Genomic DNA, 27,815 nt, shown 5'->3' on the forward strand with positions numbered 1-27,815 from the left:
GTTAAGTTCAGATTTTGAACATAGTTTATATGTACGTTCGTGTCTATAGAATGTACGTCAACGGTTCCGACGCACTCGCAGCGTTTGTGAATCATTCGCTAATGTATGCGGTCCCTAACTTTATGATTATTTTTCTTTGATACTTCAACCCGGATTTAAAATTAGTTATTTATTTTACAGAATTAGAAGACAAGCTAGGTTTAAATTATATATTGTATTGCTTATCTTATTCTAATGGAAAACAAAACAAAGGGTCGGCAAGGTGATATTTGGCTTTTTCTGCTCAGTAGTACCTCGGGAGGATGTGGGCACGGGCTTATCCCCTATAGCACCACTTGATGGGCCACACATAGCGAAACGCAGTTTCCTTGATTGCACTCCTGTCTCCCCTTTCGGGGATAAAGGCGTGACGTATTTGTGAATTCTAAGACATCAACTTTTACGGCACATGCTTGATAATTGCTACAATATTCTTCAAACAAGAACGATTTCTTCCTAGCCGAATTTCGACCACGGCAGCCTATCTCAACGGAGATCAGTCAACTACGGAGGAGATATTACAGGGCACAAGTGTGTGCGCAATAAACACGTGCACTCTCTGTTCCTTCACTCTTATAGTCCGGTGAGACGATGATTCGACGTGACCGGAGAGAGATTATGAGGGACCAACGGCTTTACGTGCTTTCCGAGGCGCGGGGGTGTCACGCCATCAACTTCCTGACTCCGAGCTGCGACTGAGTAATTATTAAGATGGAAAAACCCAGTTATAATTATATTCTATCCAACAAAAATTCAATAGTGCTAATTGAATACTTGAAATAGACAAAGCCGTATCTACACAGGCTGAATTACACAGACATGTAACTTAGGATCCCGTTCAAAACAAATATTTGACCAACGTATTTTCAAAATGAATAACAAATAGAAAACACGCTAGTCCTATCAAAACGAACAACCGATTTGAATAAATAAGGACCAAGTAAACATCTAAGGACCTTGTCGAAAGGGTCCTTTATCTTTGGGCGAGGAGCCAGCTGCGATTTGAGAAACATTATACGTATTGAAGGTGCCCTTGGTCTTTTTAAATAAAATAAATAAATAAAATGCTTTAATCTTTACGTAAGCGAACATAGTTGCACTTATGATAAGTCAAGGTACATGAGAATATTTAGTTATTACTTTGATAAAGTCGCTTATATATGATCATTTTGACATTGTGTTACTAAATGAAACCACATACTAGTCTTCACCTTTGTTGACATTGTACCAAAAATTATCTATTAATAACGAATATTTTCACGAAAAATCCTGGTTTTACTTTTCAGATTTTTTGATTATTTTGTAATTTAATGCGAATATGACGTGTGCGTGTGTGTATTTCTGACTGAAAGTATGATGTTGCCGCTGCAACGAATTCTCTTAGAGTAGTAATAGGAAATTAATACATTTAGTATTCAATTGTAAAATATGTTTTCTTTGCTCAAATATAATGAATTACTCTTTAATAATAAGACTGTTTAGTGTTCCTATTAGTTGATTTCCCAGAAGACGTTAGCAAAAAATCCTAGAATGGATTCGGACAGGTCACGTAAATTCAGTGATTGATAACCAAGTAACTGAGGGATGCTGGCCTTGTGGAATTGCTTGGAATAAAACCTGTTTTTCCGCGCGTCGAATACTAAAACAGTTATAAATAATTGCCTTTCAGTTGGAGAAAATACGATAGTCTATTAAATGTAATTTCGTTTTCGAAACAGGACACAAATTGTGTCTAGTTATAAAGTTGTCCGAAACCAGACAATAGTCGATGACAACAGTTCGATAATAATTTTATGTCAAAGTAACAACCATCAATCAATCAGCCTGTCGCAATCCACTGCTGAACGCAGGCCGCCCTAAGCACCAACCATCCCAGTCTTGAACAGTCCGCATCCATCCACCCGCCGCCTTTTTCAAGTCGTCTGTCCTTCGTGCAGCAGGGCATCCCACACAACATCTACCTAATCACGGTCTCCATTCAACCTGGCTGCTTCATCGTGTCACCCACAGGTGCAGCATTTAATTGCTTAAAAGATTGAAAAACAGATTCTTCGACTCATAATGTGCAATTATGTAGTCTTTACAATTGTAGACGCAAACGCAGATCTAAAAGTAGGCAATTGTGCAATCTTAATATCTAACAAGTACAACGATAATTTTTCATAAGGAACGGACTTGCGCAGTAACGGACCTGACCCTTTGGTAATAACCAACATGAATGGAGAACAGTTTAATGGGACGTGTAAATATTTGTTTTGGGCATGTGTGACGCAGAAGCGAAAATTGTATTTGGTACCCAAGGAACAAAGCTATGTTAGTGAGGTTAGAAGTTTGTGTAACGAGGCGTTGCCCACGGTTCCGTCCATGTGACAAACCTTTCCCAGAACAAAAGTAATTTTATGTACTTTCCAAAAAAAATTATTAGCTATATGTCAACTCAGGATATTGTCTATCTATATGCCAAATTTGATCCAAATTGGTTCTGAGGTCTTTATGTTTCCTTTTTACAAATATCTTGACATCACAGACTACATTTGTTAGTTATTTCAGAAGTAACATTTGATATATTTTTAAATATATATTCTAGAAATTTTTACAGTATTTTAGAGCTCAAGTCAGGTTGTCACTTTAATAAATTTGTATATCTTATTTCATCTTTCATCTTCTATTTGGAAATCTGAATATACAAGTATGTACAAGCGATCTTATAGTTTTTCTAGTTTTCTTCGTGGTTTGTTTCGTCATTCATTTAACATTTCCGTTAACCAGTTACAATTAATCAGTTGATTGGTTGATAGATGCTGCATCTAAATTTGTTAGTATAGTAGTTTATTTTTTGTATTTAGCAACCAGTTTATAGAGTTTACACGGGACCAAAAACGGAATGGTGATTATGTAATGAAGTCATTTGTTGGCGACAGGAAAGAGAGTTGTAATTCATGCCAATTTTATTTCACTATCGCAATCTAGCGAAATTCAAGAAATGACTGTATTAATTTACTGTGTTCTAATTATTTTTATACGCCACGAAAAATATATACTCGTTTCCAACAAAGAACCATACAACAGACGAAATTCCAAATGTTATTTCACCGAAGAGTTCAAAAGATCCGAGTCTTGTAAAGCTTTTTCTGTATATTTAATGTATTGAAGCCCGGAGGCTTTCTCAATACCGGTAAAATATATTTCTTTATTATTATAATTGGTTCTTTATAAGGTAGTAAGGGAACTTGTAATGCTTAGTACTCTGTAGCTATATGCTGCTCAATATGTTACGCAATGTAGCACTAAATGATCTAAGAGTTAATTAAAGTAAAGTCACCACCAGCATCATTTACATCATTGGGTTAAACAATCACAGCGGCTTATTCTATGAGTATGAATAGCTGTGGCTTATCATGCCCAATGAAACGAAAAAATTGATTTTTAAGCATAGCTTTGCTTTACTTTTAACTAAAGACAATTATTAACTTAATTGTTAGTGTGCCACAATAAATAAATTATTTTTTTTTTCAAGCATTAGTTAAAGGTTAAGTGTTATCGAATAGTTTAGTGGACCTAGTAAAAAATAGGTTATCCTTGAAGTAATTTATATTTTGACTTAATAGAAAAACCCAAAATAAATAGCCTGCTTTATCTATGCAAATAGAATAATTTATTTGTTATGTTTTATTTTAAGGTTTATAAAGTATTCTTATCTGATGATGAAAAATAAGTTATGTTAATATGGGTGGAAATGGTTTGATTAAATTATATATGGACTACTCTAGCCTTGACAGATGTAATGAAACACTACAAGATAAAAAAAAAATCAATTTCCTACAATCAAGCCTCATAAATTTCCACATACACTCATGCCTTTTATCCCCAAAGGGGTAGGCAGAGACGCACCTGGTGCACCCACATTCCGCCGAGTGTATCCGTCCCACAATGAAATGGGGGACGAGTCTGTCGCCAATCGCCATATCTACAGAGTAGAAAAATCACTTCGCCTGACTCGGGGGTCGAACCCGAGACCTCAGCACTGCAGTCGTACCGTAACACAACTACGCCACTGAGACAAACAAAAATTTCCTTTAATCTTTAATTATCCTTGTAAAGATGTACCTCATTAATATTAAAATCCATTTGTTAAAAATAAACGTAGACGGTCCCTCTAAACATGATCAAAGGTTTCTGAACGCACTCTACAGTTCGCCAGTACGTTCTTCATTATATGGATTAATATTTGGACGAATTTTAATACAAATGTTTCAATCATAATACATAATTTACGATTTTTCGGTGTTTTTTTCGAACATAACTTTCGTGTATAATAGTAATCAATTATGTCTTATTAGGTTTGATCAACATATTGGATTTAATGTTTTTTTATGTGTGTTCGCCAAATTGGTTTAGTTATAGTGTTGACTGATGAGCGATTAAACCTCATCAGTCGATATTATTATGCCGGCCTGCTTGAATATACAGAGTCAATTTGACATAGTGTTACTATATATAACCAAATATTTATCTTCTTGGAAATATATAACACTTCATAATAGGTTACTAAAACCGTAGTTGTAAAATACAAACAAGTGTAGGTTTCGAACAAATTAAATATAAAGAAATATTAATTTTAATTTTATTTTTCGACACCCTACTATTACTACTCAAAAAAAAATTGTCGTGGCGGCAACATCACACTTTTAGTCAGAAATACACTCACGCACACGCCATTTTTTTATTAAACTACAAAATTATCAAAGTAACACTAAATTAATACATTACAATTCTTTGGCACAATGTATTTGGTTTCATTTTTAAAGCAGTGTTAAAATGACCATGTATATTTTCATAAATAACATTTCTTTCTGGTTCTTATTTTATTTTAAACTATTATTATACACTAATGATAAATTAAAATGCTTTATCACGTAGGCGAACATAATTGCACTTATGATAAGTCAAGGTAACTGAGAATATTTAATTATTACTCCAACTAAGTTAGTTATACTATGTTAATATTAAACCTGGATGATCTAAAGCAATTACTTTCCTAATAATTATAATTTTAACCTTACAAGTTGAGTTCAAACTTTCTATAGAATGGAATACTCGAATTTGAAACTAATAAAAGCGGATGGAAACCCATTCATGTTCCACATAAAACCGTCCCAGACGGCAAACGGAGCGTAAATCTGATGACACTCTCATCAAACATAATCGGATCTGGTTCCCAGTCTGGAATTGAGATTCTAGAATGTTCGCATTGTTCGCTCGTGTTCGACGGATTTGGTTGTGAATCTAATTGTTATTGGAATATGGTTTGAATTAGTTTATTTTATGTTGACATGTTTGGTTTTGACGCCTGATTATTAATAATAGTCTATAAATATTTAAGACATTTTGGTATAATGATTTCTTATGTTTACGTGAATGTTAGACATTGTAATAAAACTATTTTGAGGATTTTATCGCGGTTTTATTTTATAATATTCTTCTGACGTTTCGAAGACTGCAGTTCGTGGTCACGGGGTGGACGGACGAAGGCTACAAAGACTTCGAAATTATAGTATAAAGTCCGCAAAATAGTTTTATTTCAACATTTTGGTATTAAAAATTATGTCCAGACTCCGGGCTGATAGTAAGCAATAATTACTAGGTCAATACAACTGTGCCACAGAGATAATCTAAATGTAATATGGGGTGTTTCAATGTTATATTTTGGACTTGATACTTCTATAACGCATTTCTCCTCGAAATCTATAATAAGAGTAAACTTTTTTGATTTTATCACTTCTAAGTTCTTTACATTTCTTCAGTTCAAGTATCAAGTAAAACTGCGATCATAATTTACCAAGCAAACCCTTCAATCTACTTTATCGCTCATCATAAATCACAAAGACTCAGTATGATTAATATGCCATTCTAGACATTTGCAAAGAATAAATGTTTCAAACATTTCTTGAGAGGATCAAAAAACCAGTTTTACGTAACAAAAGAATTTAAAATGCAAAGGATTTTGAACGTGTTCAGAGAATTCGTTATTTCTGTTTAAAATATTTAAAGTTTGTAGAGAGGGCGGGACCTCTTTTGTTTTATGGGCCACCGGTTTGAGTTACTCTAGCTGGGTTAATGTTGCTGTCAAAATGGGCTGTGTATCATACCGGCATGTGTTTTAATGTTGGATCGTTTAAGCGTGAAGAAGCAGGCCGGCATAATGCAGCATGTCATTAAAATATATCAGGGCTCAATTAATAGATAATACAATCTCGCTGTCAAGTGCGATTTTAGCAGAGACATGTCGAGTTAAGTCATCATCTCAAAATCTTCCCTAATTAATAAACAGGTATCAACGACATCTCAGTTGGTATTTTAAGTCATAGTATATGTCCGACATTGAGAGTTGGGTTTTGTTTATTAAACAACACCTACTCAGCTGACAAGACGTTTAAATAATGGCTCAAGTTTTATTTATTAAATAGTGCAATATCTTAAATGTCAACTTAAGATCGTACTCAACAGTGAGATTGGTTTATAATCCGGTATAATTGGTTTATAATAAAAATGTGGTCAAGTCGAGTGTTGGGCATGAAGAATAAAACAGAATCACGTTTCATCGGCTTCTCTACGAAAGATGTAAGTTCTAATGATTAGTGAACTGACTTAAAAAAAATCTATTTCAAGTTCGAATACGCGAACGTCTCACCCGTCTTTAAGCATTCATGCAATAAAAAGTAGTCGGGTAAGATAAATATAGGTATATATTAATTTTGCAAATATAGGTAAAATAGATGACCATACATGAGATTCTTTAGACGAGAGGACGGTACGCTAAATTATATTTTTATTAGAGTATAATTTAAGAATTTTTAAACTACTTATGTCATAATTATTTATGTAACAAAAAATCTTATATTAATGTGTCACAATTATTACATAAAATTTTAGAAAAATGAATTAAAATATTCGTCATTCACAGTTTGTCAATTATTATAAAAGAAAAAGAATGAATGTCTCTTTGGGTTCTTAAATAGTGTCAATGATAATTAAGACTTAAATTATAATACTATATCCACTAAAATTATCTTAACTGTATTAAGAAAACACTCTTTATTGGTACCTTAGGCAAACTTTAAAATCTTACTAATAAATTCTGTCTACCAAGCCACGAGCCACTTACACTCAATTCCCAAACCAGATTCCAATACATTTTCCAGTCACTTAGTTCGGCGGACGGTAGAATATTTTCCAATATTTTCCTCACAAAATCTGATATGAGCGCGCCAGGAGTACTGTCCGACGATTTAGTCCGCCCAATTGACTCCCATCCGAGAGCTTTTGAAATGCTGGATGAATATCCCCTTTTCTTACTTATAAGGCTTGTTTAGACCGTCTTCGGATTTAAAAAATTGCGTATCGTATTTTCTTGAAGATTTTTTTTATGTAGAAGTACCTTTAGCCTGCTTGGAAGAGTTATACGGTCTCTAGAAAGTAGTCTATGATCCTAGACTTTTAACTATCTTTGTACAAAATTTAACCGAAATCCATTCGGTAGTTTTTGAGTTTTTTGCGTTAAGACATATAGATGGTTGGGCGACTTTGTTTTATAATACGTAGAGATAGTCTTGGTACAATATAATATTGATTTTTTTTCTAACTTTTTCGGCCACTGTCAGTATTGAAATTTGTGTTCTAAACGGCGATGGGTTATAAGTTATAATCTTTACACTGCCATAGTAAAGAATACAAAATAATGAGTGGACTAATCGCATACCTATTCTATGCCGTCAAGTTACAAGGTGGGAGTCAGTATTTTTTAAAAATCCGGACATTGCGCGTTGGACTCACGCATCAAGGGCTCTGTATAGACTAGCTATTTTTTTGGTATTACAGTACATATTTACGGTTTTAAATTTTTCCCTTACAAGTGCCGTAACATTGTTTTGACAAATTTAATAATTCTAGGTCAACGAAGTATCCTTTACATTTTGATTGTCTTGTAAAATTGAAAAATACGCGACATAAACGGTCACATCTTTTGCTCGTAGGGTTGAGTATTTTCAACTAGACACCCGTACGTGTTTCTGAGAAAAGAATTATCATAGACAGGCAGACGGACAACAAAGAGGTCCTATAAGGTTTCGTTTTGAGATACGGAACCCTAAACTCGAACGTCTAAAAGCCGATTACCGACATTTCAATCAGAGTTAACCAAATCCCTTGATTGACACACAGACATAAATATTTAAAATAGCTACACGCCGAAACAACTTATTTCTACAGAACAGTTGTATAGGCAATAGTAAACAAAATAAATGCTTCTGAAAATATATTCGATACGGGGAAAGAAGCAGCGATAGTCTATTTGGGAGTGGAACGGACTGCCGAGACGAATGTCCGCAGGTTCAAATCCCAAAGACACACTTATGAATTATCTAAAATTACGTGTGTATTCTTTGTGAATTATCGCTTGATTGAACGTTAAAGGAAGACATCGTGAGGAAACCTGCTTGCAAGGTTGAACCGAAGGGAAAGTGACTGAAGTTTGGCATTGACTAGAGCAGAGTCGAAACGCGCCGAATCGCATTTAGTCTATATACGGTGATTCGGCTTGTACCACGGCGTGTTCTTAACAAACCTAGTTTCATATTAAATGTATGACGTACAATTAATGCGAATTGATGGTCGCTGAGCTGGTCAACGCTAGCCACGACATGGCGTTTAGAACACGTGTACAAGATTAAGCATGGCCTAACGTTGTTGCTAAAGCGATTCAATAGATCGTTCGTCTGTCGTATGCTGTCTTACTAAATTCGGGCTAGACATTTACCACGATCCATTTTAAACCTTACGAAAAAAAAGTCACGTTAAATAAAAACAAAACAAACAGTGTTGTTTTGTAATGAGTCTACACGGTGGACAATTTGTATTCTCATCTTCTGTTTATTTTACTTCTTTTATTAATGTATTGTTTTGATTGACTGTTGTAATAATCAAGCAGTATTTTATAGTCTACTTTTTATGTCATTGCTGTGTATGTCTGTAATTAGCTTATGTGTACGTAATATCGTATTATTATCTCCTATTGCATGTGTGTTTAATATGTAAGATGCTGGGGTACCATAAAAAATAAAAATCTATATCGATAGATGGAACTACTGTCAATACTGCATTACTAGTTTAGAAGACGGATTTGCCGCCATTCAGTAAACAAAAACTACGGAGTTGTGTGTAGTAATTGATACACACATCACGCCTTTATATTTATAGAAGTAGGCAGAGGTGCAATCAAGCACCTACTTATCGCCTGTGTCCCTTTCCATGATGTGATAGCGGGAGAGCGTATTGTCATTTTGGGGACAGATGCCGCACCGGGCTGATAGTGAGCAAGAAACCTAATTTCACATCATGGGACGGAATAGGTATAGTGGAAAGTGGGTGCATCAGATGCATCTCTGCTCTTCTTTGGAGGTAAAAAGCCTGAATGTGTGTTTGTGTCTAGTTATATTGTGGCGTTGGTAGTGCAACTCTATGCACTTCGTAAAATTGTTTGATATTTTCGGTGTCCCAACTAATCCCAAGTCAAACATCGAATTTACTATCAAATATTTTTATAAAGTTAAATAGAGTATTTTTAAAAGAAAAATAAAAGTTTCTTTTTTAAATATACGTTACCGTAGGAGGCGTGGAGTTTCTCCTCTCTACCCAATTTCCTCACAATATCCCTTCTATAATGTTGACTTTATTCTTGTTTGTTTACGCTTGCGCTACGAAATAATGTTACTACAGAATGTTTACCTCCCTATAAATAATTCCTCAAAGTGAATTCTAACTTCATGGGATTTTGTGGGTAATTTTGTCGAAGTTGTAAAAAAAGATTTTTTAAAAGTAAGACGCCATTAGAACTAAGAGCCCTTAGAACAATGAGTTAATACTGAATTTTATTTTTTGTAGTGTGGAAAGGATTCTAATTTCATGGTTTTTTTGTGGTAATTTTGTCGAAAATTAAAAGATTTTTTTAAAGTACTAATTCATTAGATCTATGAGACGAGAGACAACGGCTAAATACTGAAAAGAACTTACAGATTATTGTGTAGAAACACCAAGTTCAATCCTAAAATTGGTCCAACTGTGAATTGAAATATTTCCAATTGTTCATAAATTTATTAAAATAGTGTTGAAATAAACTACTTTTCAGGGTTTATCGCCTATAGGGACACATATATATTTTAGTGCTATAATTAGTTGCGGTAGCGTGAAGTATGTGCGAGTGAAGAATATAACGCAATATATGTAGGTATTTATAATATAGAGGCGGTTGCACCCGCCAGTGAGTAAACTAAGTTAGTGGTCGTCAATAAACCAATTAATTGAAAAAATTAAATAGGTAAAAACCCCAATTACCTAAATCGCCGTCGTTATTTATATTTGAATTTTCCCGCATAAACACAAAATATCATTATATTTTCCCAATGTATTAATACTTCCCATGTAATTTCCCACCGCATGACTTAAACGTAACCTTAAAAGCGGCAATATTATTTCAAATACGGTACGTTTTAATGCCAACAAAAACTTCATCCCGCCAAATATCTGCAGAGAAAAAAAGACCAGAAACCAAACACTAGCCTAATCAAAATAAACATAAGAAAATTACCAAACAGATTTCTATGAAAAACTAACCGTTACACTGAAGGCCACGAAAGTATTTAAAGAATAAATATTTTTGATCGTAATGAGTTTGAACGGAATTGATTTCTCTAAAGATATCTCAAACAGCTGGAATAAGATGCTAAATTAAGAATGGAGGAATGTGTAGTTACTGTGAATTAATAGAGTTTATATTAGTATTAGATAATTGTAAATCTTTACACTTTGCTTTTTTTAATAATTTTTCTCATTAGGCTACAATATCTTTGACAACATAATGCTCGTGGAAATATTGTTGTATTCTGATTTTAAAGAAATTGTAGCCATTGGAGGTACTAGGACTTACAAGATATAACATATGTTTTATCACGGTGACAAACATAGTACAGTGCATTATCTGCAATGTGTTGTGATACAAAATTTGGCGGATATTGTGAATGTTTATGGACATTCTCGCTCACTGACAGAGAAGCGGCTTGCTTAACTCTAAAAACTTTTCTTTAATTCCTTTGGATAAATATCAGAAAACACAGATGTTTCTTTTCATGAGTCGGACACGCACCATCATCATTTCACACATACGCCTTTTTTTCCGAAAAGGTAGTCAGAGACGCGACTGGTACGCCCAATTTCTGCCGTGTGTATTTTGTTCTATGATGATAGTAGTGAGCCTATTACCAAATCGGCAACAAATTCCAGATTTCTGGCTGATACTGAGCAGAAAAATCCCATACCACTACTCAATGCGGAGATGAAACCCGTGACCCAAGAATTGCAGACGTATTATAATACTTGCCACCGAGGCAGTTGGAAACTTAATTACTGTTTTTAATGTATTTTTTTCTATTTCAAGCTGACAAGACAGCTTGAACGTGTGATATATTAATTTATGATTTTTTTTCGTGTGTCTGTGTGTATACCCTTATGTTCATGTTAGTGCTTATAATAAACTGCTATGTAATTTATTACGTATAATTTGAACATAATATTTAAACTACACAACTATTAATTAAACTATTATAAACAACTTTGAAGATGCAAATAAATTACTCTCTCAGCAAACAACTACATGAAAAATAAATAAAGATTACGAAACTGAAAGCGATTCAACTAAAAATAAACTTATTAATTCTTCCGTTTATTTGCATTAACTGTACTTACTGAATAATTTAACTGCGCCCGCTTTTTTTAGCCGACAGTGTAAATAACTGCTGTTTAAATATGTATGCAATTTGCAACTGACAGAAACAACTTGTTCATTAAAATTTGGGGTTGCTTTTATTTTGTTTATGAGGTATTTGTAGGTACTCATTTTTTTGGGATTTGATATTTATATGGTAAGTCTGAGAAGCTGATTTTTTTTATATTTTTAAGGTGTGAATTTTCTTTTGCAAGTTTTTTTCTTACATAGTTATAATTATTATAGTAATAGTGTTGTGTTCATAAATAAAAATAACATTACAGCGACTCTTTTAACCCATTCCACAATAAAATATAAGAGAAGAAAATATATAATTATTAAGTTATAATTTTCTATTTGTTCCAGTCGTTTATCATTTTTCATTGACTTACATTGTCTATTTGATATATATTAAAATAAACAACCAACCGTAAACATATTCGGCAGTAGGTTTTGATTGCGGCTTCGAAAAGTTTTTTTAATTAGAAGTCCTTAAATAATTACATATGACGCCAGCGCCATCTATTAAAAAATCTGATTAAAAATTGAACTGTTTCCTACGGCAGTAAATACTGAAATAAAAATAGCCTATGTGTTAATTCAGAACATGGCGTATCCGTTATGCCAAATTCATCTAAACCTGATCTTAAAAAGAATGACCTTCTGCCCGACTTCAAGACATTATGAGCTTATTCTGCGTAGATCGGACCGTCAACAACTAAAAAACTTCAAAAAATTGGGTACAATTGTAAAATGTCGGTAGAAATTATCACTATCTTTTCGGACGAGCAACACCTCTGCCCTTCCGTGACCAAGAAACCTACAGTCTTCGGAACGTTGAGAGAAAAATATAATATAAAAACCGCGATACAAACCGAAAAATAGTTTTATTTCAATGTAACATTCTCGTAAACATAAGGAATCATTACGATAATTAACTATTAGAAAATAAATGCAGGAATAGAGAGAAAATTAATTTTACAAACGCCAAGTTTGAGCTGTAGTTCATCGTGACGTTCTTCCTTTGTTTACAGCGCAAAAATCTCCATGATTTATGTACTGCGGTGAGCCGGTTGAAAATAAACAAACCGCGTAACTGTTTACACTGACGGCCGGTTTACTCGTTCATAATTACTGGTCAGGGAAAACTAAAAGTATTCGTGACTAGTTGAAGAACAGATATTATTTTTAGAAATATCTTTAAGTATTGGCCATTTTTTTGGCCTGCACTGCATTAACAATTTTTTTTAATTAAGTTAAAAAAAGGATGAGAATTTGGTCTAAATATTGTTTTATAAATTAATTGTTACTTTGTTCCGTGCCACGAGAATTATATTACTTTGTTTAATATATACAAATCGGTGGAATTCATAATTCGTTTTTACACGAGCCACTATCGTGGTTAATCCGTGTGTAAAATAAATCACTTTTTAAATTATTTATTTATAGTAGAGTTAATACTTTAAAAAAAAGCGACGATAGCCGATTTAGGTTTGGAACGCACTGCCAAGACGAATGTCCGCAGGTTCAAATCCCAAGGGCACACACCTCTGACTTTTCTAAAATGATGTGCGTATTCTTTGTGAATTATCTCTAGCTTTACCGGTGAAGGATAACATCGTGAGGAAACCTGCATACCTGAGAAATTCTCTATAGGAATTTTGAGGGTGTGTGAAGTCTACTAATCCGCACTAGGCCAGCGTGGTGGACTGAGCCTAATCCCTCTCAGTAGCAGAGGAGGCCTGTGTCCAGCTGTGAGTGGTATATAATACTGTTATTTTATTTATTTATATGTACTTACATACAATTTTATATATTTTGGCGAAACGTGAATGATAAGCCTTATCACTGGGTACTATCGCAGGCATATCTAAATGCCTTCACAGGCTTAATAATGTTATCGAACCCCGATACACTGCAGTGCAAATATATCGGCTATCCGTTTTTAGGTCAAACGCAATCTCTTGTTACACGAAAGGTTGTTCAGGTTTGATAAATTGTAAAGATAGTGTTTAAATAAATTATTTAGGTGATGTAGTTTTTGTTACCTCGTCGTTAAGGGTTAGAGTTGATTGTCATCGAGGTGAAAATTAAATGTATTAAAAATATTTCTGAACACAATTATTTAAAATTTACATTATATTTAATTTTATTTATAATAATTAAAACTAAAATAGAGTCAATCGGGGTCGGTCGGAATTTGGTACAGAATCTTTTGTGCGATACTGACACGCACTTAACTGGTTTTAATATCGATAAATAAGATTTAAATATAGCTACAGTTATTTTTAAATTTCGAATATAAACGTTCCAATAAAAGAATAGAATCATTGAGTATATAAACAGGTAAAAATAAACAAAAAAGAAAAAAAAAACATACAAAAACTTTTTCAAGCCAACCTCTTAACAATTGCGACTTTCGCTGATGAGAATCCAAAAAAATACAGGCCGTATAAAGAAGTTTTAAGCAGGCCTTTTCATGGCTTCCAGTGTAATCCTTCGTATCAAAGGCCATGGGAGGCATTTTGTTTATTATAAACAATGAGGAGGGGAATGAAATTCACTTCACCTGCCTTTGCATAATACAATTTGAAATTTTCGTGTGGTTATAAGAGGGAAATATTTTATATTTTCCTACATAGTGTTTTGCATAAAATTATAGGAAGAGGTACAATACAAAGTGAGTATCACACATTAGTAGGCGGCGATAGGCTAGTTGGGTGTGGAACAGACTGCCAAGACGAATGTCCGCAGGTTCAAATCCCAAGGGCACACAACTCTGACTTTTCTAAAATCATGTGTGTATTCTTTGTGAATTTATCGTTCGCTTTAACGGTGAAGGAAAACATCGTGAGGAAACCTGCACATCTGAGAAGTTCTCCATAGGAATTTCGAAGGTGTGTGAAGTCTACCAATCCGCAGTAGGTCAGCGTGGTGGACTAAGGCCTAATCTCTCTCAGTAGTAGAGGAGGCCCGTGCTCAGCAGTTGGCAAGTATACAATACAGGGCTGATATTACTATAAGGGGGAAAATATTTTATGTTTTCCTATATAGTGTTTCGCATAAAATTATAGGAAGAGGTATAATACAATTAAGTATCATACGTTGGCATTAGAAAGAGAGAATCAGTGTCATCATTGTATCATCAATAAAGCAGAGATAAAAAAAACACAATCGGAATTTTCATTTGTACAAAACAGTGTTTAAATTTTATGTCATTGTAAAGATGCGAAATCAGTCAGTTTTATTCGCTGAGATAAAACAGAGCGTTTGTAAACTATTTTTACTCGTCGGTAAAAGGAATCGCGTTGTCATTGCAAATCTGGAATACAATGGGTTGGACTGTGTAAGAAATCGTCGTGTCTTTTTTTTATAGCTTTGAATGACGAGACGAGCTTGCCGTTCGCCTGATGGTAAGCGATACGACCGCCCATAAACAAAAACATCATCCAATACATAATGATTTCTTATGTTTTGCAGCCTTCATGGTCACGGGGGGGACTTCATGGTCCCCCCCGTGACCATGAAGGCTGCAAAGTCTTCGAAACGTCGGGAGAAAATAATAATATAAAAAACCGCGATAAAATCCGTTTAAATAGTTTTTATTTCAATCATCCAATACCTTGAATTACAAAGCACTCGTCATCCTGAGACATGAGGTGATAAGTCTTATTATGTCTAGTTACACTAGCTACAATCTTCTTCAATACGGGACCCAACAGGGACTACGCACTGCTGCTTGGCGGCAGAAATACATATCGCGGTGGTACCTACGCAGGCGGACTTTCACATATGAAAGACCTACCACCAGTAGTATTTCCTCGCCGATAAGTAGGCAGATAAGAAGAATTTTTAAATTTACAGAAGACAAAAACAAGTTAGTAATCTGACGGTGAATATCACCGCTTATAAACCACTAGAATGCTGTAGGAATTATTGATACTGCCAACATTCAATAAAAGGAATGGCGAAATAAGGGTAGAAGAGCGTGTTTACAGATAGTTCTTTGTACAAGTACGACAGAGTGACGCCACTGTACCTGATGGTAAGTGGAGTGCGACCAAGTAGAATATCAACTGACGAGAGATGACCCCTAGGCAGTCGACACAATTATGGCGGCCTATTGGTGCCAGATATACACTGGCTGATTCCGGAACGCGACGCACTCACTTGGGCTACTACATAACATATAACATAACATCACGCATTTTATCCCCGAAGGGGTATGCAGAGGCGCAACTAGGGCACCCACTTTTCGCCAAGTATGTTCCGTCCCATGATGTGATAGGGGGCGAGCCTATCGCCATATCGGGCACAAATTCCAGGCTCCGGGCTGATACTGAGCAGAAAAACCCAAATATCACTTTTCCCGACCCGGGATTCGAACCCAGGACCTCAGAGCGCTGTTGTACCGGACATGCAATACAACTACGCCACCGAGGCAGTTGGGCTACTACGGCGGGTTTTAATACCTTGTGTACGGTGGTCGATATTCGGGCACATATAAAATATATCTCATCACCAGCAAAATTACTCTCTATATAATAAATTGTAATTTTCTATTGGTTTTTAGTTACTCAGTGGTATCCCAGTCGAACCGGTTACTCTCTCGTTAGTTCTAAAAGAAGTTACAAAGACAAATACGCTAATTTATCAGCAAGGTATATCATTTCGTGATAACTGGATATCGAAGTGTAGCAACCAAAGGGTTTTCGTGTGCGTCCCGTCTGAATCTAACGTCATCGCCTCACGCGAGCATATCGATTCACTCAATATAGAACTAGACTTGTGATTAGACTTTATCTTTTGAGTATTTAGTGATTTGTGGATTAAGTTGTCTTATTAATATTATAAATGCAAGTTGGAGGTTTATTAGGAGGACGCGAAGAAACGTTTTTTTTTTAATATTCCTTTGAATGAAGATGGTAAGCGATACGACCGCCCGTAAACAGTAGAAACACCATCCAACACCTTGAATTACAAAGTATTGTTTGGTATTCCATTGCGGTCGCCATCCTGAGAGATGAGAAGTTAAGTATAATTATGTCCAGTGGTTACACTAGCTACAATGTCCTTCCAACTGAAACACAGCAGTGCCTACATACTGCTGCTTGGTAGCCGAAATAGACAGTGCGGTGGTACCTATCCGGGCGGACTCTCACATATGAGAGACCTAACACCAGTGTATCGATATGTTATGGCTTTAGTACAATTTAATAAAACTAGATTTCCAACCAGTGCCCTCACTCAGTAAGTTGCCAATAAACTAATCTAGTCTTCAACATAGACTGACATAAACTGGCTGGATGATAAGTTCATGTCAGTCAATGTTGATGACTTTAGATTAGGTGGTCTGTTTATGTAATCACTGCGTTGAATAGAGATTGACTGTGTCTGGACGAATGTATGCCTCAATTGCTTAGTTGTATTACGGTACGACTGCATTGCTTAGGTCTTAGATTTGATCCCCGGATTAGGCAATGTGACGTCACTAAAGCAGTCTAAATAAAAAAAGAAATTAAAAAAATATGTTTAAGGTTTTTTATTACTTTAAATCACCATCACTTTATCAGTATGATGTAATATCTAACCCAAAAGAAAATTTTGATTAAAATGTATCAATATACAAAACTTTGAAGACAACGTTACCCAGTTGTCCCACTATACTTCACTGCGACAGAGTTCTAAAAGTTCGCCAACTTTTAAGCACATTCCTTGAGTTTCACCAACTTTACCGCTTCCCAGATCTCATTTTAACTGAACCGAGATAGGGATGTGCCGTCGGATATGAAGCGGATTTTTAAGTATCCGACATCGGATTTTAATGACTCTAATATCTTAATCTGAAGCAAAATCAAATATGTGATTATGAGAAAGATGTAGACATCCATCCTATCGTTGTCTGGAAGACATTGCCTAGAGCGATAAGATCGCCAAAAAATAAAAGACCTTCAAACAATTTGATTCACACATTTAAATGATTTCTTATGTTTACGAATTTTAGACATTGAAATAAAATTATTTTTTGGATTCTATAGCGGTTATTTATATTATTATTTTCTCCCGACGTATAGAAGACTGCAGCCTTCGTATCTGCCTTGTCACCACGAATGAATAACTGCGATAAAGTCCGTAAAATACACTAGTTTTATCTTTTCAACGAATAAAATTTCTCCGATATGGATATCAGCGGATATCCGAACAATAAGCAGGCACATCACTATGACACTCGTATTTCGACAAATATATTCTAAAAAGATGAACCACATTGTTATTCTTTAAAATAATTCAAAATAGCATTGGCGGTGAGTTTTTTTTAGTGGGAGGACTTGGGTTTCATTACTTTGAAACGGTAATTTTTTATTCCTATATTATTATAGAACTTTAAATATATAGTGAATGTAATGATAAATAATATAATTATTTAATCATCCACGTGGTGGACGTGGCCACAGCCTAGTTGGGAGTGGAACGGACTGCCGAGACGATTGTCCGCAGGTTCAAAGCCCAAGGGCACGCATCTCTGCCTTTTCTAAAGTTATTTCTATATTTTTACGAATTATCATTTGTTTTAAAATGAAGGAAAAACATCGTGAGTAAACCTGAGAAGTTCTGTATAAGAATTTTGCGGGTCCACCAATCCGCCCTAGACCAGCGTGGTGAATTAATGCCTAATCCCTCTCAGTAGTAGAAGAGGCCCGTGCCCAGCAGTAAGACAGTATATAATGCAGGGCTGATATTATAATGTACATTATTATTAATTTCCCGAAAAATCTTTTCTGTAGAGAAATAGTAAAGCATTTTGATAAAGTAAACCATAAAAATAGTGAAATGTTAGTACATTTTCTGGATTATCCATGACGTTGATAATGTAATCATGCCATGACCTAAAATCCTACAGCTAAAAATACAAAAGAACATTTTCGTTTCGAAAAAGCGATAAATTCTAATATCATTGCGGTGAAAATTCCGCTGAAATTGAAACAACAAAAATCCATCATGTAATTGCATATAGTACAAGCGCGAATTTCGTGCACATTTTCACTGAAAATATTTCCTGTTTTCATTTTCTTTTCGTGATTGCAGGACTTGGAAAGCTCGCTTTTCATATTGTATTTAATGGTATATGGTATTTGTCTAAAAGAGTAAGGGGGAAGCAGATATTAGGTTACTAATATGTCCTACTAATAATTTATATGTTAATGCGAATGATGGACATCGAAATAAAACTACTTTTCGGATTTTATCGTGGTTTCTATATTAATTTTCTCCTGATGTTTCGAAATCTTTGCAGTCTTCATCGTCACGAGACGGACTAACAGTTGGTCGTAAGAAAATCAATGTTACAATATCTACCTACATTTTGCAATTATATTTTTTTTTATTTCGGCCAAAAATTTAAATATAAAAATCCGGAATAAAATCCGGCAACTAGTTTTGTTTTAAAATGTTCTTTTTGTTCTTCTAAATGACTAGACCAATTGCGTATAGTAATTTAATATCAATGTCTTATTTATGAATATTATAATAAACTAGCGACCCGCCCCGGCATCGCACTGGTGCAATGCTGACTATTTAATGGATGTTATTATTATACATATAAACCTTCCTCTTGAATCACTCTATCTATTGAAAAAAAACGCATCAAAATCCGTTGCGTAATTTTAAAGATTTAAGCACACATAGTGACAGAGAAAGCGACTTTGTTTTATACTATGTTGTGACGAAGAGACTGATAGAATTTGGTACATGAATAGACCATGTCCTGAATTATTATATATTTTACTATTTTTCCTAGTAATTCCAATGGGGAATTATAGAAATTTATTAAACAAATTCGTGAGAGATGGCGCGGACGTCGTCCAGATGAGGCTATGGAGCTCTATGTTTCCGGGATTATTACAGCGGGAAAGGCTTTCCACGCAAAATTACAAGAAATACCTTGTCAGAAATAAACTACATACATAACATCACGCATTTATCCCCGAAGGGGTATGCAGAGGCGCAACTAGGGCACCCACTTTTCGCCAAGTATGTTCCGTCCCATGATGTGATAGGGGGCGAGCCTATCGCCATATCGGGCACAAATTCCAGACTCCGGGCTGATCCTGAGCAGAAAAACCCAAATATCACTTTGCCCGACCCGGGATTCGAACCCAGGACCTCAGAGCGCTATTGTACCGGACATGCAATACAACTACGCCACCGAGGCAGTCCAGAAAATAAACTACTTGCTACAAAAAACACTCACACGCCCTTCACGCTTTCAATTCCTAACGGGTAGTTAGACCTACAAGCAGGACACTTACTATTAGCCAAGTGAGTTACGTCCATGTTATAAGAGGCAAATTTCTTACCATATCTAATACAAATTCTAAACTCCGGGCTGACATCTTTACTGCCCGACCCGGGATTCGAACCCGAGATCAAAGCCGTATCAAACGCCACCCAGTGACGATTACATTACTAAAACTAAAACCTAACAATTTATTTAGACGTTCACATAATATATTGTCCAAACAGCTCATTTAATTACCGACGGATATAATAGCTCGCTCCAGATACCGCTGAATACACTATACAAATTGAAACAGCTTTGGGCGCGGCTTGCTGACCTATCCGCTGAAAAGATTTCGGACGGATATTAAAGTATGCCGATGTTTTGTGTTTGGGGTTTTTGATGTATTATAGCACAAAGATTAACCCCCTTATTCATAAACTTTATTTATCTAAGGACGGAGTATTGCTGTGATAACAAGTCTGTTTCTCAGTGCTGACGGCATGGCATCCTTCGCAGTGTGTAGACATAGGGCCGTTGTGATTGGCTAATATTGAGATAAAGCAAAACAGACTTGTTATCACAGCTTTACTCTGTCCTTAGATAAAAAACGTCTATGAATAAGGGGGTTAGTGTATGGTGGTCGTTATCCGGGCGGATATAAAATATATCCTAACACCAGCAAACCCATGTAAAGAGACCCGATAAGACGCTTGTTGATAGACTTTGGCTAAAGTAATTAATCATTAGTAGCTGGAGAGAACACTTGTAAATCGCGCTCTGACTTCCTGGTTTACGTTGGCTATTTTAGAATATTTTGTTGGTTGGTACAGTGTGGAGGTTCAAAATAGTCCTATTGAAATTAGGATGAAAGGTTTTTTTTTATGTTTGACGAGACGAGTATATCGCTCGCTTGATGACAAGTGCCAGACCAGTAACAACTGCGTCTTCATTTCATATAAATGTACTGAGTTTGGCGGCCATTAGATGTTAATAAGGCTCATAATTCCTAGTATATAATTTATAATCCTACTACGTTTTTATCCTTTAAGCCAAAAAATGATTTGACAGTGGTTCTTAGCAACGTCTATGGTGGTACCTACCAATCTATATAAGAAACTTAAATTTTAAAGAAGTAGCAACGATTGCCGGCATAATAATAAGAATCGAGATACTCTCGCACTGATCTCCGCGTGTTTCTGGCATCTCATTAATCAAACTATACTCCACTGCACACCTCAAACTTCGCACAATTTCCAACTGACTACCATGCGCCATTTTGCATGCTTTGTAATTACCTAATTAGTTTCGCGAAAAGTCTAGAAAGTTCTTGGAATGAGCGGTTAATTGTAATTTGCTTTTAGGTTGTGCTATGAAAGCTAGCTTGGTTATTTTAAATTAAGTTATAATAATAAAAATATCAGTCCTGTATAATATGCTGTCCCATTGCTGTGCACGAACCTCCTCTACTACTGAGAGGGTTTAAGGCATTAGTCGATCAAGGTAACCGGTAACCATACCTTCTAAATTATTATAAATTAGCTTCCGCTCGCAGCTTCGCCCGCGTGGATTTCGGACTTCAAAAATGGAGCCGGTCGCGAACGTTCGAGAATGTTCGTTTTACGAAGCTACTCGCTAGGTGATTCGCTAGCCTCTAAGTGCCAAGCAAGCCGTCTGCCTGTGCGTTCGCGACCTTATATATATACAAAAATAATCCTTATAGCATGATTCAGTATTCACGCATGATGGCTTATTATTAGCGTATCTCATGTATAACTTTGGTGTTTCTATACCGATTTCTATGATTATTTTTTATGGAATATTTAATAATGTTAACTTTTTTAATTAGGGATGACTGAGAGTGTTATAAACGTAAGAGTAGACAAATATAATGAGAAAGCTTCGAACTGCTAAGCTATCGGGAGTTACACGTGTTATTGTGAGTCAACCATAAAAGATAGACATATGCTGTCGTGGGATATTTTTTACATAATTTTAAGGAGAACATTTCCGTCATACATGATTTCTGTGTAGCTTTAACCATTAAGGTTGCACACGCGACGGAAGCTTAAAAAATTGAGTAACTTAGGGAAATGTTGGGAAAACAGGAGTGTTTTCCCAACATTTCCCTTCACTGCTCTGCTCCTATTAATTGTAGCGTGATGAAAAGTATACTATAACCAGCACAGGAGATATTATTATGTTATACAGACAGACAGACAGACAGACAGACAGACAGACAGACAGACAGACAGACAAAAATTTTACTAATTGCATTTTTGGCATCAGTATCGATCCCTAATCACCCCCTGATAGTTATTTTTATTTTGGAAATATATTTCATATACAGAATTGACCTCTCTACAGATTAATTATAAGTATAGAAGAAGATAGATGAACTTCTCAGGTATGCAGGTTTCCTCACGATGTTTTTCTTCATCGATAAAGCAAGCGATAATTCACAAAGGATACACACATCAATTTGGTAAAGTCTGAGGTGTGTGCTTAGGTTTTGTACCTGCGAACATTTGTGTCACCAGTTCGTTGTACTTCTAACTACGATATCATCACCTAAGGCAATAAAGGAAGTATTACTATATTTTCAGTTTCCACATATAGGCTAATTGCAAACAATTTCGCCATCAGCCTGAACAAGATAGTTCGACATCGATAACCATCATCGATTTATATAGCATTCTAATGATACCCTTATTGTCTCGTCTACTTTTCCATCATTCTCATTAAATGAATATATTGAGGTCTAAAAATACCTTATCTCATAAAGATCATCCCAAATCGATACCCCCCCCCCCTCCACTTCCCACGAGCTCATAAAAGGCACTGAACATAACCTTGTTTCTTTATTGTGTGTAAGTAACAGGGTTTGACCCAATAATACAAACGTTTGGCCTTGGTGTAGGGAAAAGGTACTATGTGGAAATAAATTCGAAGGTTGAAGGTTTCGAATGGTGTCAGTGTTTTTGGACTGTAATCTTTGAGGTGTAAGGTTCGATGCTCGCGTGGTGGATATAAGTCTAAATCAAACTATCTGCGAGGGTTCCTGTAGCCAATAGTAGGGGGATTTAAAGGAGGTAACTATAATATTTCTTTGTGGTAACTTTCCAGTCAAGCAAGCTTTAGATACAATGTTTTCTGCAGAGTATTAAAGAAATCTAATAGTTTCATTCGAGATTTGAACTACTAATAGTTTCATTCGAGATTTGAACTACTAATTGTTTCATTCGAGATTTGAACTACTAATAGTTTCATTCGAGATTTGAACTACTAATAGTTTCATTCGAGATTTGAACTACTAATAGTTTCATTCGAGATTTGAACGTGCAATGGAGATACCATTGCACGGTAACGTTCCTTAATTAGCTTTAGGAGTTGGAGATCGAATATCTACCAGATATCCTCTTGAAGAAATAAACTACTATATCAAACTTCACCAAGTCGACATTCACCTGCCTCAGAGCCTCATTATATGATAATAATAAATACACATTATTAAATTACCTTCCTTGTATCAGATTATATTTATGAAGACAAAAGAAATACTGTATTAAAAATAGCCTTTTGGCTTCCACTTGAAATAATTATTAGTCCCAAATTCCCAGAGTGGGACGCGTGTGCATTTAACGTAATTTGACGTGTAAGATTTATGGGAAGCGGCGACTTATGGACTCTAGATCTTAACGGCTTTTGGTAAAATTGTTATTATTTTTATGTCGGGTAGAATTTAAATACTTCAATTCCTCGCTAAGTTTATAAAAAATCTATAGTAATATTAATAAATTGTTGATTTCTCGACAATTGTTATAATTACTATAGTACATATAATCTATACTAAAATATAAAGGTGAATTGCTTTTTTTTTATTGATAGGAAGCTACAATACACGCGAGCGAAACGGCGAGCAAAAGCTAGTATTATATAAAACCTGTGGAGAATGGTGACTGATTTAAGTTTACCTTATGTTTCAAGTCACTAGGAGCTTCGTAACTTATTGTACTATATAATTATGATACTCTTTTTCAATGGTATTGCCAATGGTAAAGTTATAGGTAATATTCTTTAATAATAACTGTTCCGTCTCTCTTTGAAATCCTATTAAAATATGTTGAATGTATTTAAACGTATATTTTGAATCTCTAGTCTGTAGGAGGTTCATGAGCTAGAGACCTGGCCATAGGCACTTTAGAACCTTTTGTTAAAGATAAGGTATTTTGTATCCGCATTTGCAAAATAACCCTAAGCACTTGATTTGTTTTTACATACGGGCACGACTAAGTGACTCCACAGCACCTGATGGTAAGTGTTGTGGGGTCCAATAGAATGTCGATTGAGGAGAGATGATTATCCCTCGGCAATCGACACAATTGTGCCGGCCTGTTGGAACCAGATATACATAGGCTGATTCGGAAATGATCAGATGCAGAGGGATCACTCGATAAAAACAGATCCAATGGCTTCACGTGCTTATCAAATAATACATATAGCAGGAATGCAGGAAAACTTGTGGATACTTTTTGAGAAACACAATTTAATTTTCTAATTTTAAATCAACGACATATTTTCGTTATACGACATATATTTACGACCGAGAAAGAGATGGAGGAGGACAAAGACAATTATTTTTTTGAAACATAATAGATGGCGCCACAAGTATGATTTAATAACAGATATTAATATTTGCATTATACAACAAATATCCTACCACCAGCAAATGCTACAATATTAAAGTTATCATTTTATAGTCGTACAGAAAACTCAATAAAAATACAAATTGCACAGTGGGACTTTTATTCTACGAAGGTTTTATAATGTGGGCGGAACCGCAAGCAATAGCTAGTGTATAAGTTTTGCTTGACTTACATTATGAAATCTAAAAGATATTTTAATTATATTAAATAATTACTGTAGTTCAAAATGCACGAAAACTTATACAAGTACGTTCTTTTCAGGGTTTGCAATAAATTCTATAAAACACTTAAGTGCCTTGTCACTGCAGTTAACAACAATTATCATTTTCTTGGTTGTCTTTATGCATTGCTTTGTTTTGATATCAATTAGTAATCGAAGGGTAAATGCTAAGTAAAGTTATTAAGTTTTTTGATCCGGCTGCGTCAATGGCGTAGTTGTTTGGTTTTACGTCTCAGGTTCGAATCGTTCAAAATAATATTCGGTTTTGCATGCTTCGTTTCTTGGAGACTGATTTCTTTTTTGCTTTGAATGACGAAATGAGCTAACCGTTCACCTGATGGTAAGCCATATGACCGCTGATAAACAGTAAAAACACCATCCAACACCTTGAATTACAAAGTATTGTTCGGTATTTCAGTGGTGTCCAGTAGTTACACTGGCTAAAATGTCCTTCAAACCGTAACACAACATTGAGTATACACTGCTGAGTGGCGGCAAAAATAGATATTGTTGTGGTACCTACCCAGGCGGACTCCAACATATGAGAGACCTACCACCAGTCCTGGACATAACGATAGGCTCATCTCCTATCACGGAACGCAATAAAAAGCGAATATTGTTTTAACTAGTTACGCCTGTATATTTAAGGAAATATAATATTAGGCAAAGTTGACAGACGACCTCGTAATGGTTGCAGGAACCCACTAGATGCAGGTCGCTCTAACACGTTAGTCAGGAAATCTTTGGGGCAGGTCTGTGTTCAGTTGACTTTCAAAGGCTGAAGAACATTTGGACATGTTTTGAGGCTCAGTTTCGCTGACCTTGCGTGTTCATGAGCTAGGACAAATATTTATATTATAACTTTTAGTACTGTTGATAAAGGTAAAACATTTTTCTCTTTAACCTATATACTCATGGTGTCTACTAAGAAAATTTTGACGAAGTCTGTAAGAACTTTGGATAGTATTTGTTTCACGCGGTCAATTTCTAAACATTTATTTTCCCGTTATTTTTAATGAACAATGAATATAAGTAGCGGCTGTAGCCTAGTCGGGAATGGAACGGTCTGTCAGACAAATGTCTGCAGCTTCCAAAACCAAAAGGCATGTACTTCTGACTTTTCTGGAGTTATGTGTGTACTCTTTGCGAATTATCGCTTGCTTTAACGGAGAAGGAAAATATCGCGAGGAAACCTGCATACCTAAAAACATACTTATAAAAATTTTGAGAATATGTGAATTCTGCCAATCCGCACTAGCCAGCGTGGAATAAGTTCTAATCCCTTATAATAGAAGAGGAGGCCCGTGCCCAACAGTGGGACAGAATATATTATAATGATATTATTAAATGGAAACCATTAAGAACTATTGTATAACATTTGTGCTAGTTTCTATTTGATTAAAAGTAATTATATTTATTCCTTAGTTACGCAGAATAATTTAATTCTACTTCCACGTAATATAACATTATTAGAATATTAATTAATTATAATGATATTTAATATCCTTAGGGAGTTATGAATGCCTAATCGGGGATAAAGGCATGATGTGTTTTTGTTTTTGAGTAATTTAAAATATAAAATATGGAAAGTATGTACACGCACAAAGCCCTCTGTTCCTCGTTAAAAATACCATAAAAACATACCCTCTATAAATTATACAAAAAATTAAAACACCTACGTAATTTTACATAAAAGTTGCGCTGGATCCACCCCAATTTATTCGCCCTAAATAGTGTTCGCGTAAAACTTTAACGGTACCAACTGTGAGTTAAAATATTACCATTTCCGTAGTTGTGCACGCAACATAGTAATTTAATATACGAACCTGCGTCGAGAAGCAGAGGTGCAGAGCCTCATTGGGTGCCTTACGCCTTACTGCCGCACTGCGATGCCCACACCAAAAAAAATAAAAATAAAAAAAAAAAATTGAAAAAAGAACACCAATAACACTGATCAAAAATATTATGCACTCGTATCCAATGACGTCACTGTTACAGATTTCTGCGTGTGCTTTTCGTACATTATTTTTGTTTTGTGTGGTGCCGCCAGGCGGCGCTGCGTGCGCCCACTGCCACGGTCTGTGAGTTACTAAAGCTCTGTACGTGTTCGCGCAGGCGCGCGTGCAATTTAGGTACCTAGACACATTTCATTTTGTAATGAACTGAAATTTGCATGCCCCATTGTATTCTCCACCTTATAATATAATGAATAAAGTGTATAATCAAATCTTCGGGCGGAAAAGGGTGCGTTTGTGTTGGGAAGCATTCTGTCTCACTCGAACTACTGTCCACATGCATTTGAAATTGAATAAAAACTGTTAATTTGCCGACTGTGACATAATACATGTAATTGGTAGTCCTTTTCGAATCGTTACGAGTGAATGCCTTTGTAAATATTATAGTACATTGCATTCGTGGAAATTACAAGTACACCTTACGTTGTACGTAGGCAGTGTAATATGGCTTTATTATCGGCATATATCTTTATAGACTGAAATGAATATCTCTAAATGACTTCTTTAACTTCTTTGTTGTTACTAAGTGACTTGTTTTGTCATTTTAAAGCGATTTTTATGTATGACAGTTGATTACTTTTCGACAAACTGAATGACTGTTGCTTGTCTTGCGGAAATAATCGAATTAAAAAGCAATGCGTGGTACTACGCACGTAAGCCAAACTAATACTCAAACCAAAAGTTATCTTAGAATGCCCTATATTAGCTTTAATTTCCTTTAAACTGGTACAATGGTTTTTTC

At 35.3% G+C, this 27,815-nt stretch overlaps 1 protein-coding gene across 1 annotated transcript in view; it reads right to left on the reverse strand.

Annotated features, from left to right (window-relative positions):
• Positions 1 to 27,127, reverse strand: part of LOC119188927 (potassium voltage-gated channel protein Shaw-like) — a 63,381-nt gene extending 36,254 nt beyond the window's left edge. The window contains exon 1 of the mRNA XM_037437183.1: positions 26,885 to 27,127. The gene's annotated coding sequence lies outside the window, so the exon portion shown is untranslated. The remainder of the gene's footprint in view (positions 1 to 26,884) is intronic.
• Between the last annotated feature and the right edge of the window lie 688 nt (positions 27,128 to 27,815).

This window comes from Manduca sexta, chromosome 10 (assembly GCF_014839805.1).
Source record: "Manduca sexta isolate Smith_Timp_Sample1 chromosome 10, JHU_Msex_v1.0, whole genome shotgun sequence".
In the NCBI taxonomy this organism is placed as follows: Eukaryota; Metazoa; Arthropoda; class Insecta; order Lepidoptera; family Sphingidae; genus Manduca; species Manduca sexta.